Genomic DNA, 10,765 nt, shown 5'->3' on the forward strand with positions numbered 1-10,765 from the left:
CAGAAAACAGACTGTCACTGTCCCCGGACGCCACCAGAGGGTGCAGGACTCCGTTTCCAGGATACATGACATCGGAGGCCACCTCCTTTCTGATTCACAGCAATTGCCTCTTTCACTTTTAAACTCAACCGCATATATTGACGAATAATTTGCGTACGGTGACGGTCACCCAGTTCAGGTGTAGGAAAGGTTTGGATGAGTATGTGCAGTTGTAAAAAAAAAAAATACAACATGTCAAGATGTGAAATATTTCCATCACCCTTAAAAGCCCTTTCATGGGGACACCTGAGTAGCTCAGCAATTGAGCATCTACCTTCGGCCCAGGGTGTGACCCTGGAGACCCGGGATCGAGTCCCACGTCGGGCTCCCTGCATGGACCCTGCTTCTCCCTCTGCCTGGGTCTCTGCCTCTCTCTCTCTCTCTCTCTCTCTCTCTCTCTCTCTGTCTCTCATGAATAAATAAAATAAAAAATTAAATCTTTTTAAAAAAAAGCCCTTTCATGCTGCTGTGTGGCCAATTTTCTACCCCCACCTCCAACCCCCGGCCACCACTGATCTTCTTTCAGCCCCCATATTTTGCCTTTCCTAGAATCTTATATAAAACACAGTACACAGCCTTTTCTATCTGTCATCTTGGACCTAATGGAAGGCTTTCGAAATTCATCCGTGCTCTCGCATGTATCGATAGCTTGTTCCTCTCTATTGCTGAGTAGTGTTCCATCATAGGGACCACGGGGTTGGGTTTTTGTTTTTGTTTTTTTTTTTTTTTTCACTTACCAGAAGATGAATATATGGGTCATTTCCAGTTTGGCACCATTATGAAGAAAACTGCTGTAATCATTCACAAAGAGATCTCTAAGTGGACATACATCTTCATTTTTCTTGGGTAAACATCTAGGAATGAGACTACTGAGTCATAGGATAAGTGCATGTTTAACTGTACAAGAACCTGCCAAATTGTTGTCTGAAGAGGCTATTGCTTCACAAACTGGCTATTGCCAGAACTTCGTTTTTTTTGTTTTTTTTTTAAGCCATTCTCATAGGTATGCAGTGGTATTTCATTATGTTTTATTTTGCCCTGCCCTGATGACTCATAATGGGAAGAATCTGTTCATGTACATATTTTCCATTATATCTCATCTTTCATGAAGTCTCTCTTCAAATCCTTTGCCCATTTTTAAATGGCCTTATTATTGATTCAAAAGTTTTCTTTATCTATTCTGGACACAGGTTCTTTATCATTTATGGGTGTTGCAAATATTTTCTCCCAATCGGGAGTTTGTATTTTCATTTTCTTCCTAGTACCTTCAGAAAAGCAGTTTTTAATTTTGGTGAAAGCCAATGTAACCATGTTTTTCTTTTATAGATTGTACTCTTTGTGCTAGCTAAGAAGTCTACCTAAACAAGGTCATCAAGATATTCTCCTTTACTCCCTAATACAGATACGCAATGCTGCCATTTCCTCTAAGCAATACTTTAAATTTTATTCCACAGGAACACCTGGGTGGCTCAGTGGTTGAGCGTCTGCCTTCGGCTCAGGTCATGATCCCAGGGTCCTGGGATCAAGTCCCACATGGGGCTCCCTGCAGGGAGCCTGCTTCTCCCTCTGCCTGTGTCTCTGCCTCTCTGTGTGTGTCTTTCATGAATGAATAAATAAAATCTTTTTTTTTTTAAGTTGAGATTTGTTTTATGGCTCAGAATATGATCAATGTTGGGCCAGTTCCATGTGCTTCGAAGAGAATGTGTATTCCACTGTTGTTGGGTGGAGTGTCCTATAAATGTCAACGGGTTTTTTAGACAGTTAACAGTGTTATTTAAAGGATGCCGGAGTGGCTCAGAGGCTGAGCATCTGCCTTTGGCTCAGGGTGTGATCCTGGAGTCCAGGCATCGAGTCCCACGTCGGGCTCCCTGCATGGAGCCTGCTTCTCCCTCTGCCTGTGTCTCTGCCTCTCTCTCTCTCTCTGTGTCTCTCATGAATAAATAAATAAAATCTTTTAAAAAGTAAAAAAATAAATATTTAAAAAATTGTTATTTGAGTTATACATCCAGACTGACGTTCTGACTACTCATTCGTTCTGTGAGGTATTTATTGAGAGATGAGTGGGTGAGTCTACTTCTCCTTCCAGTTCTATCACTTGTAATTGTCCCGGGGGTGGGGGTCTGTTCTCCACTCTGAGGTTAATTTTCCTCTTTATCATTCTGTGTTGTGTCCCTCTATTCCTGGAATAGTCTCTGTCCCATAGGCTCCCTCACCTTGTGCTAGTGTAGGCACTCGCTCTATCTTTGGGTTGGTGTTTGCATGGCTTGTCTACTTTTCATTCTTTTACTTTAACGTACCTCGGTCTTTATATTTGAAGAGGGCTTCTTGTAGGCAGCCCGGGGTCCTCCGAGGAGGGGCCAGGTCCTGCTGTTGGTGTCGCATCCTCAGCCGCGCTGAGGTCCCTGCCTGTCCCCGTGGTCCCTCGGCGTGCTCTTGCCCCCCCCATTGGTAGGCTGCTGTTGCTGCTTCTCCGTCCCGGGCCCAGCATCGGGGAGTCGTGCACCTGCCACTCAGAGGGGGCGCCCTGGCGGTGTTCCTGACCTTCACCTTGTGCCTCCAGGTGGGTCTTAGACAAAACCCTACCTGAGTGGTAGGTGTGCACCTCCCACAAGGGCAAGTGGCTGCGGCGGCGGCGGCGTTTGACCTTTATCCTTCCCCAGCAACAGGATCTTAGTTTCTGCCTCTCCTCCCGCAGCCCAGGGACCAGAGGGGGCTCCCCCTACCCTCCCGGGCCCTGCCCCTGGTGGTGGAAAGAACCTCCTCGAGAAACAAGTGAGGTCCAGGGATTGCCCACCGGCAGCAGGCCTTCACCCCCTGCACATGTGCCTTGGGGAAAGGGCCTCTCCCCTCCCCTGCTCCTCCACTCCACGACTCCCTCCTGCCCCCTCGGGAGCCCCCAAGGCAAACTGTCTGTCCTGTCTTCCCTAAGAGGCACTTGTCACTCTCTGGAATTCAGTTCTCATGGTTGCTCCCGACGACCTCAGCTCTCTGGTGAGTTTAAAGACTTACAGTTTGTGGATTATCTGGCTTTTTCTCACTAGAATGGGGATGACACTGTCCTGTGCCTTTCCGCATCCCAAGAGAGGGTGGAAGTCCTCTCTCACTTTTGATACATGCAGGTAGCAAAGGGGTTTCGGGCACTACCTGCCTCTGAAGGACTCCCTGGTGCTTGTGGTCTACGGTGACTCGCGGGTTTTCTCATTTCCTCGGTTTGTGTTGTCGTTCGCTGTCACTTGCCGAGCTGCCATCTAGCTGACACGAGCCCTCACCCGTCCCAGCACTGCTTTACGTGCATTAGGTCCTTTCAAGGCTCCCCTGACTCCTGTCTTTCACACCCACATCTAATCTGCTAGGGGATCCTGTGGCTCGAGCTTCAAAATATAACCAGTTCCTTTCAAAACTAAAAATGGACTTACTGGGATGCCCGGGGGGTGGTGGGGGGCGTGGGGGGATGCTCAGCAGTTGAGCGCCTGCCTTTGGCCCAGGGCATGATCCTGGGGTCTCGGGATCGAGTCCCGCGTCGGGCTCCCCGCAGGGAGCCTGCTTCTCCCTCTGCCTGTGTCTCTGCCTCTCTCTCTCTCTCTCTCATGAATAAATAAATAAAATCTTTTTTAAAAAATGGACTTACCAAGGGCCCAGCAATTGCATTTATCCTGGATGAATGAAACTCATTTTCAAACGTTCCTAAGCAGCTTTCTTTGTAAATAGCCCCAACCTGGAGACCTCCCGCTGTCCTTCAACAGGTGACCGGTTAAACATAACCATGACGCACCCCGACTGTGGAGCGCCACTGGGCAACCAAAGGTAACGAGCTAGTGATACAAGCACCAGCTGGGATGAACCTCCAGGGAGTTACGGGGCATGGAAAAGCCAGTCTCAGAAGAATACCTGCTGCGCGATGCCATGTGTGCGACACTTGTGGGTAACGTGATCCCAGAGTTACAGACCGGTGGCGGCTGCCAGAGGTTAGGAACAGGAGGGGAGGGATGTGGCTAGAAAGGAGTGACACAAGAGACCTCATGGCAACGGTACAGTTGAGGGTCTTGATTGTTGTGGTGGTGACTTTGGGTTCACATGTGACAAAAGTTGAGTAGAGCTACACACACACACACACACACACACACACAGAGGGCACAGGCAACCAGTGAAATTTGAATAAACTACACGATGCCAATGCCAATTCCTTGGTGTTGCTACCTTGCTGGGGTTATGTGAGATGGGGAGGGGACCTCTTGGTGTGCTCCTTTGCACACCTGTGAATATGTAATTTTTTTCCAAATAAGAACAACTTTATTTTTTTTAAAGATTTATTTATTTATTTATTTATTTATTTATTTATTTATTTATTTATTTATGAGAGACACAGAGAGAGAGGCAGAGACACAGGCAGAGGGAGAAGCGGGCTCCATGCAGGGAGCCCGACATGGGACTCGATCCCGGGTCTCCAGGATTGCACCCTGGACCGAAGGCAGGCACTAAACCGCTGAGCCACCCAGGGATCCCTAAGAACAACTTTAAATACATATACCCAGAGCCCACTCCCTTCCAGTCACCTGCCCAGTTACCAGGTAGGTCCAAACCACTACCAACTCTTGCCTGGATTGCTGCAACTGCCTCTTCCTGGATCTTCCTGCTTTTACATACAGTCTGTCCTCAAAAAGAGCAGCTTCTACAACGGAAGGCAATTTCTGTCATTTATAGAAATAAATGGAGACCAACCAGATGAGAAAAGCAAAGGCTATTTATCGGAAGCTTGCTCTGGAAGGGAGTCAAAGCACACCGTCACTTGTGTTTTGGCAGAGACTCAAAGGCAGCAGACGCATGGGGAGGCTTTATGGTGGAAAATGGGGAGGCTTTGGGTGTGCCCCCATTGGAGGCTGCTGGCACAGGGAGGCTGTAGGTGGCTGACCAGAAGTAAGACATCCTGTGTGATGGGTTAGGAGTGCACATTTGGCTTTTTTCTGGTTGATTCTAAGTTGGGAGGAGGAGCACAAAGGAACCTGGCTTCCTGGATTGACATGAGACAGCGGTCTGGCCTCTCACAAATCTGACGCACAGCAGGCTGGCTTCCTGGGCTGGTTATTGTAGAAAAGGCAGTGGTTTGAAGGTTGAGGTCGAAGTTCATTTTATATGTAGCTTGGCCATTGTCAGCTCGTATATTCAGTCTTTCATATTCCCTCTGCTAGAATTCTCCAGCGGGTCCTCATCCCATAGAGTCCTCACAATGGCCTCCAACATCCTATGTGACCTGGCCCCATTCTGTCCCAATAACCTCCTCCTACTCTCGTGCACTCTCCACTCCAGCCACACTGGCTGCCTTGCTCTTCTAGAGCATGCCAGGTCCTCTCCCAAGGCACTTCTATCCTTCTCACACACTGCCTGACTTTCTTATTTTTAAACTTTTTAAAAAAGATTTTATCTATTTATTCATGAGAGACACACAGAGAGAGGCAGAGACAGGCAGAGGGAGAAGCAGGCTCCATGCAGGGAGCACGACGCGGGACTCGATCCCAGGACCCCAGGATCACGCTCTGGGCTGCAGGCAGACACTCAACTGCTGATCCACCCAGGCAGTCCCTTTTTTTTTTTTTTTAGATTTTATTTATTTATTTATTTATTTATTTATTTTTATTTATTATTAAATATTTTATTTATTATTATTATTTTATTTATTTATTCATGAGAGACACAGACAGAAGGAGAAAGACTTTCTTATTTTTCATGCTTGCTGTTTATATACCTATATATTATTTACACTCCCAACTAGAGTATAAATTTCATGAGGATACAAGTTTGGGTTGGTTTTTTGACTTCTATCCCAGCACCTGTAACATTGCCTTGTCCAGCACAGAGTGAGTGCCCAATACAACTTTTTTTTTAATGAATGAGGGAACTAGTATGTGAGTACGTGTGTGCAAATATAGTGAATAACATCTACTACTTTCTATCAGGTGCTTGGAGTTTAGTGTACACTGTGCTAAGTGCATTATTACCCCATTTTTATCCTTCATAGCTCTCCTACTGGGGTGTTATCAGAACCACTTCCTGTCCAAGTAAGGTAGTTCCAGGGAAACAGAACCGAGTCCCGGAGATTCTCAGAGACCTACATAAAAGTTTAAAGCCCAAGAGGAGCCCTAGTTCCAAAATGCAAAAACTATACAATAACCCAAATTATTAAATGTTTAATGAAATGTCTACAAGATGTCATCAGTTGTTAATGTATGTCATCAATTCTGTGTCAACTTCTTTAATTATTAAATGTAGTGTTCATAAGAATTTCATTACATTTGGAAATAATTTGTAAATTATATTTTTTTAAAAACTCCGTGAGCACTTCAAGAATGCAAATGAGCACCCAAGAGCCCTAAGAACTCCTGGGATTATACTGTAAATGAATCACTTTTAGCCAAATAATTTCCAAGCAGACTTACAAAAATCACTTCATGTTCTTTCACAGTAATATGTTATATTTAATGTAGCAATTCTGTGAGTTTCATAATTGATCTGGGGAGGAACTTCCAAACCTAATAGTACTGCATCTTAGGAACATCTTAAAATTTGCCTTTGATACAATCAGCCTCATTTTACAGATTTTTTTTAAAAGATGTTATTTATTTATTCATGAGAGACACAGAGAGAGAGAGAGGCAGAGACACAGCAGAGGGAGAAGCAGGCTCTCGCAGGGAGCCCAACGTGGGACTCAATCTCAGGACCCCAGGATCATACCCTGGGCCAAAGGCAGACGCTCAACCCCTGAGCCACTGGGGCGTCCCCCATTTTACAGATTTAACTCTATGGACTGCAGTTTCCTGGTCACACTAGTCGACCTCCCCAATTTCTCCAGGCCAGGTCCTCCTGCCTTCCTATTTCCACCCCCCCCCACCACCACCAACAGGCCCACCCGGGGCCTGGGGATACACGGGGTGTGTGCGCCTATGGGTGACGTTGGTCAGGCGAGGTGTACATTTCCCAGGCTCTGGTCCCCCCTTTACCTGCTTGCCCCTCAGGTCGCCCCGTTCTTTGTTCCCGGAGAGCCCGGGCCGGCTTGGGAACGGGGACACCGCCACCAGGTGGAGCCACAAGCTCATGCCTGGGCTGCTATGGGCTCCCTTCGAGGAGATGGGCGTCGGGAGGCCCCGGGTGCCCCCCAGGCTTCTCCTTCCCCAGGCTGACCCGACTCTGGCCCCCTTGGGTGGTCCACATGGCCGTTCCCCGGGGGGCCGCCGGCAGTTGCACTGCTGCTCCCTCTGTTCCAGCCTCCAGCTGCGGCCCTCCTCTTCCCGTCTCTCTCCCCATCCCCTACCTCCACCTTCCCCAGCAAATCCAGTACTTCCCCGCCTCCTTCAACCGGTTCGTTTTAAAAAACAGGTGCTGGTGCCTATTGTATGGCAGACGCTGTGGCCGGTTCTGGAAAGTCGGGGAAGGTAGGTGCCGTCCCAGCAGAGGACTGGGGTAGGGAGCCCCTTCTTCTCTGCCTCCTCCCTCTCCCCTCCCCCTTCCCTCGAGGCCCCTCTCTTCCCGTCCAAGGAACACTCACCGGAAAGAGGAAAGAGCCAGAAGTGTTCTCCTCCCAGCTCCCATCCCTCCCTACACAACTCTCCCCAGGCCCACCTCCTCATCGCTCTCATTTCAAGGTTTGGGGCGGGGGGGCCCCCCCCGCATCAGAGGCTAAGCCCGGACGTTGAGTGAGTCACCCAAGGACTGAGATCTTCCCACCAACCACACCGACCTGTGTGTTGCACGGGGGCGTGGGTGGGCTGAACCACAGATTTTTTTTACCTTCGCCCAGATATTTACCCCATCCGACTTCCTCATTCTTTATAGGGGCAAGGGGCCACTCTGTCCACAGCTAATCCCTCCATCAGGCTTGGGTCCTGTTCCCTAGCCTCCCTCTAGAACCTTCCCCCTCCCTTTCTCTCTTCCTGCTGGATCTTGCCTCTCACTTCCACCCTCAAAGTGCCCACCTCCATGGCAGCCGATGCAATTAGGCAAGAGAAAGGGTCTTAAAGCCTTAGTGGCAGGAGATGAAGTTAACATTCGCCGACGCCCGTGTACTGCAGGTAAAGTGCTCTGAGGAGAAAGACAGGAAGTTAGTGAGGTGCAAAATACCGTGAGAGCACCTGCATCCCAATCAGATATTTTAATGGAAGGAAAGATGTTATTTTTTAAAAGATTTTATTTATTTATTCATGAGAGACACACAGAGAGAGGCACAGGCACAGGCAGAGGGAGAAGCAGGCTCCGTGCAGGGAGCCCAACGTGGGGCTCTATCCCGGGACTCCAGGATCACGCCCTGGGCTGCAGGCAGCCACTCAACCACCAGGTGCCCTACTCCTAGGTGTTTACCCAAATAAAACGCATGTCCCCACTCGTTCAAAGGAGCTTTATTTGATCCTCATTAACAGACACTAAAGTAACGGTGCAGCCATCCACACTGTGGGAGGAACAGGCAGCAAAAAGGCGCCACTACAGACAGACGCTACGAATGGGACTCTCAGACACGCGAGGGCGGGGAGGAGCTGGACCCGGGAGGATACATACCGCGACTGCATCTGTCTGAAGTTCCAGAACGTGAAATGTAACCCCTGCGATGGACGAGCAGACCCGCGGGGGCCTGGGGCTGGGAAGAAGCCTGGGGGAGCTTTGTGAGTTGATGGAATTGTCCTCCGTCTTGTGTTGGCTGATGGGTGCACCGTGTTCACATTTGTCAGAACTCATCCAGCACTCCATTTAATGGGTGCATCTCCTGGCAGTATATTTTTTTAAATTTTTTTTAATTTTTATTTATTTATGATAGTCACAGAGAGAGAGAGAGAGAGGCAGAGACACAGGCAGAGGGAGAAGCAGGCTCCATGCACCGGGAGCCCGATGTGGGATTCGATCCCGGGTCTCCAGGATCGCGCCCTGGGCCAAAGGCAGGCGCCAAACTGCTGTGCCACCCAGGGATCCCCCTGGCAGTATATTGTTTTAAAAAGGGGAAAAAAAAGTAAATGCTGGAGGAAGACAGCAAAAATCCTGTGCTTTTGCTGGGATTGAAAATCCAAGTTAGAGGGACGCCTGGGTGGCCCAGCGGTTTAGTGCCTGCCTTTGGCCCAGGGCATGATCCTGGAGTCCCAGGATCGAGTCCTACGTTGCACTCCCTACATGGGGCCTGCTTCTCCCCCCTGCAGTGTCTCTGCCTCTATCTCTCATGAATAAATAAATAAAATCTAAAAAAAGAAAATCCAAGTTAGAAAGCAATAAACAATTGGATAATGATAATAAAAACCCTACACTGAGATGCAATTTTTCACTTACAAGATTGTCAAAAATTCCAGAAGTTTAATAACAGTGTGTGTTGGCCTGGCTGCGAGGAAAACACACCCTTACTCACAAATGATGGGAGTGTAAATAGGAATAACCCCAAGTTATCACGTCTGTCTATAGTTTGTTTGCACCTTTTTACCGTCTGCCCCTCCCACCGTATGGAGAGCGGCACCATTTAGTTATTTGTAGTTTTCTGTTTCTGATGATCAAATAAAGCTCCTTTGAACATCTATAAAGAGGCATTTGGGCAATATTTATTAAATTACAAATGTTTTAACCTAGCCATTTCCTACAGGGATTTTATCCCACAGATAAACTCAACCCCGGCAAAGAAGCATATGTTGAAGGCTATCACTGCAACATTGTTTGAAACAGCAAAACACAAAAAATAAACTGTACCAATGCAGGCAGGTTAAATAGTGTACATTTGAACAATGGAATCCTGTGTAACTAAAAAACCCAGTGAAAAAAGTTGCAGTGTACTATTATGGAAAGATGCTGAAGGTGTAATATTAAGTAAATAAAGCAACATTACATATGCTATGTTGCCACTTGTATGAAAAAAAAACCCTGGAGGATATATATATATTTGGGTTTTCTTGTATATGCAGTTAAAAAACAACAACTTCTGGAAGCATAACCAAGAAACTAATATTAGGGGATACCTGTTTGGAGGCAGGTGCAGGAAATATGTGGATGGAGTCAGGAGATGAGGGAAATTTTTAATACTATGACTTCTTAATCTTCAAAAAATTTTGAGTGACATGACTGTACCAGCTACCCAAAATTTATGAATTTAAGGTTTATTTATTTGAGAGAGAGTGAGCACACATGAGCAGGGGAAGAGTCTGGCAGAGGGTGAGGGAGAAGCAGACTCCCTGCTGAGCAGGGAGCCCAGTGCCTGACTTGATCCCAGGACCTGGGATCATGACCTGAGCTGGAGGCAGATGCTTAACGGACTGGGAGCTACCCAGCTACCCCCAAATTTACTTATTTTTTTTTCAAATTTACTTATTTTTAAAATGACATCAAAGTAATACATTCCATGGGGCAGCCCAGGTGGCTCAGCAGTTTAGTGCCGCCTTTAGCCCAAGGCCTGATCCTGGAGTCCCGGGATCGAGTCCCATGTCGTTGGGCTCCCTGCGTGGGCCCTGCTTCCATATCTGCCTGTGTCTCTGCCTCTCTCTCTCTCTCTCTCTGTGTCTCTCAAGAATAAATAAATAAAATCTTTTTTTTTAAGATTTATTTATTTATTGAGAGAGAGAGAGAGGCAGAGACACAGGATGAGGGAGAAGCAGGCTCCATGCAGGGAGCCTGACATAGGACTCGATCCGGGCTCTCCAGGATCGCACCCCGGGCTGCAGGCGACACTAAACCACTGCACCACCAGGGCTGCCCTAAATAAATAAAATCTTTAAAA

Source organism: Canis lupus, chromosome 32, assembly GCF_048164855.1.
Source record: "Canis lupus baileyi chromosome 32, mCanLup2.hap1, whole genome shotgun sequence".
In the NCBI taxonomy this organism is placed as follows: Eukaryota; Metazoa; Chordata; class Mammalia; order Carnivora; family Canidae; genus Canis; species Canis lupus.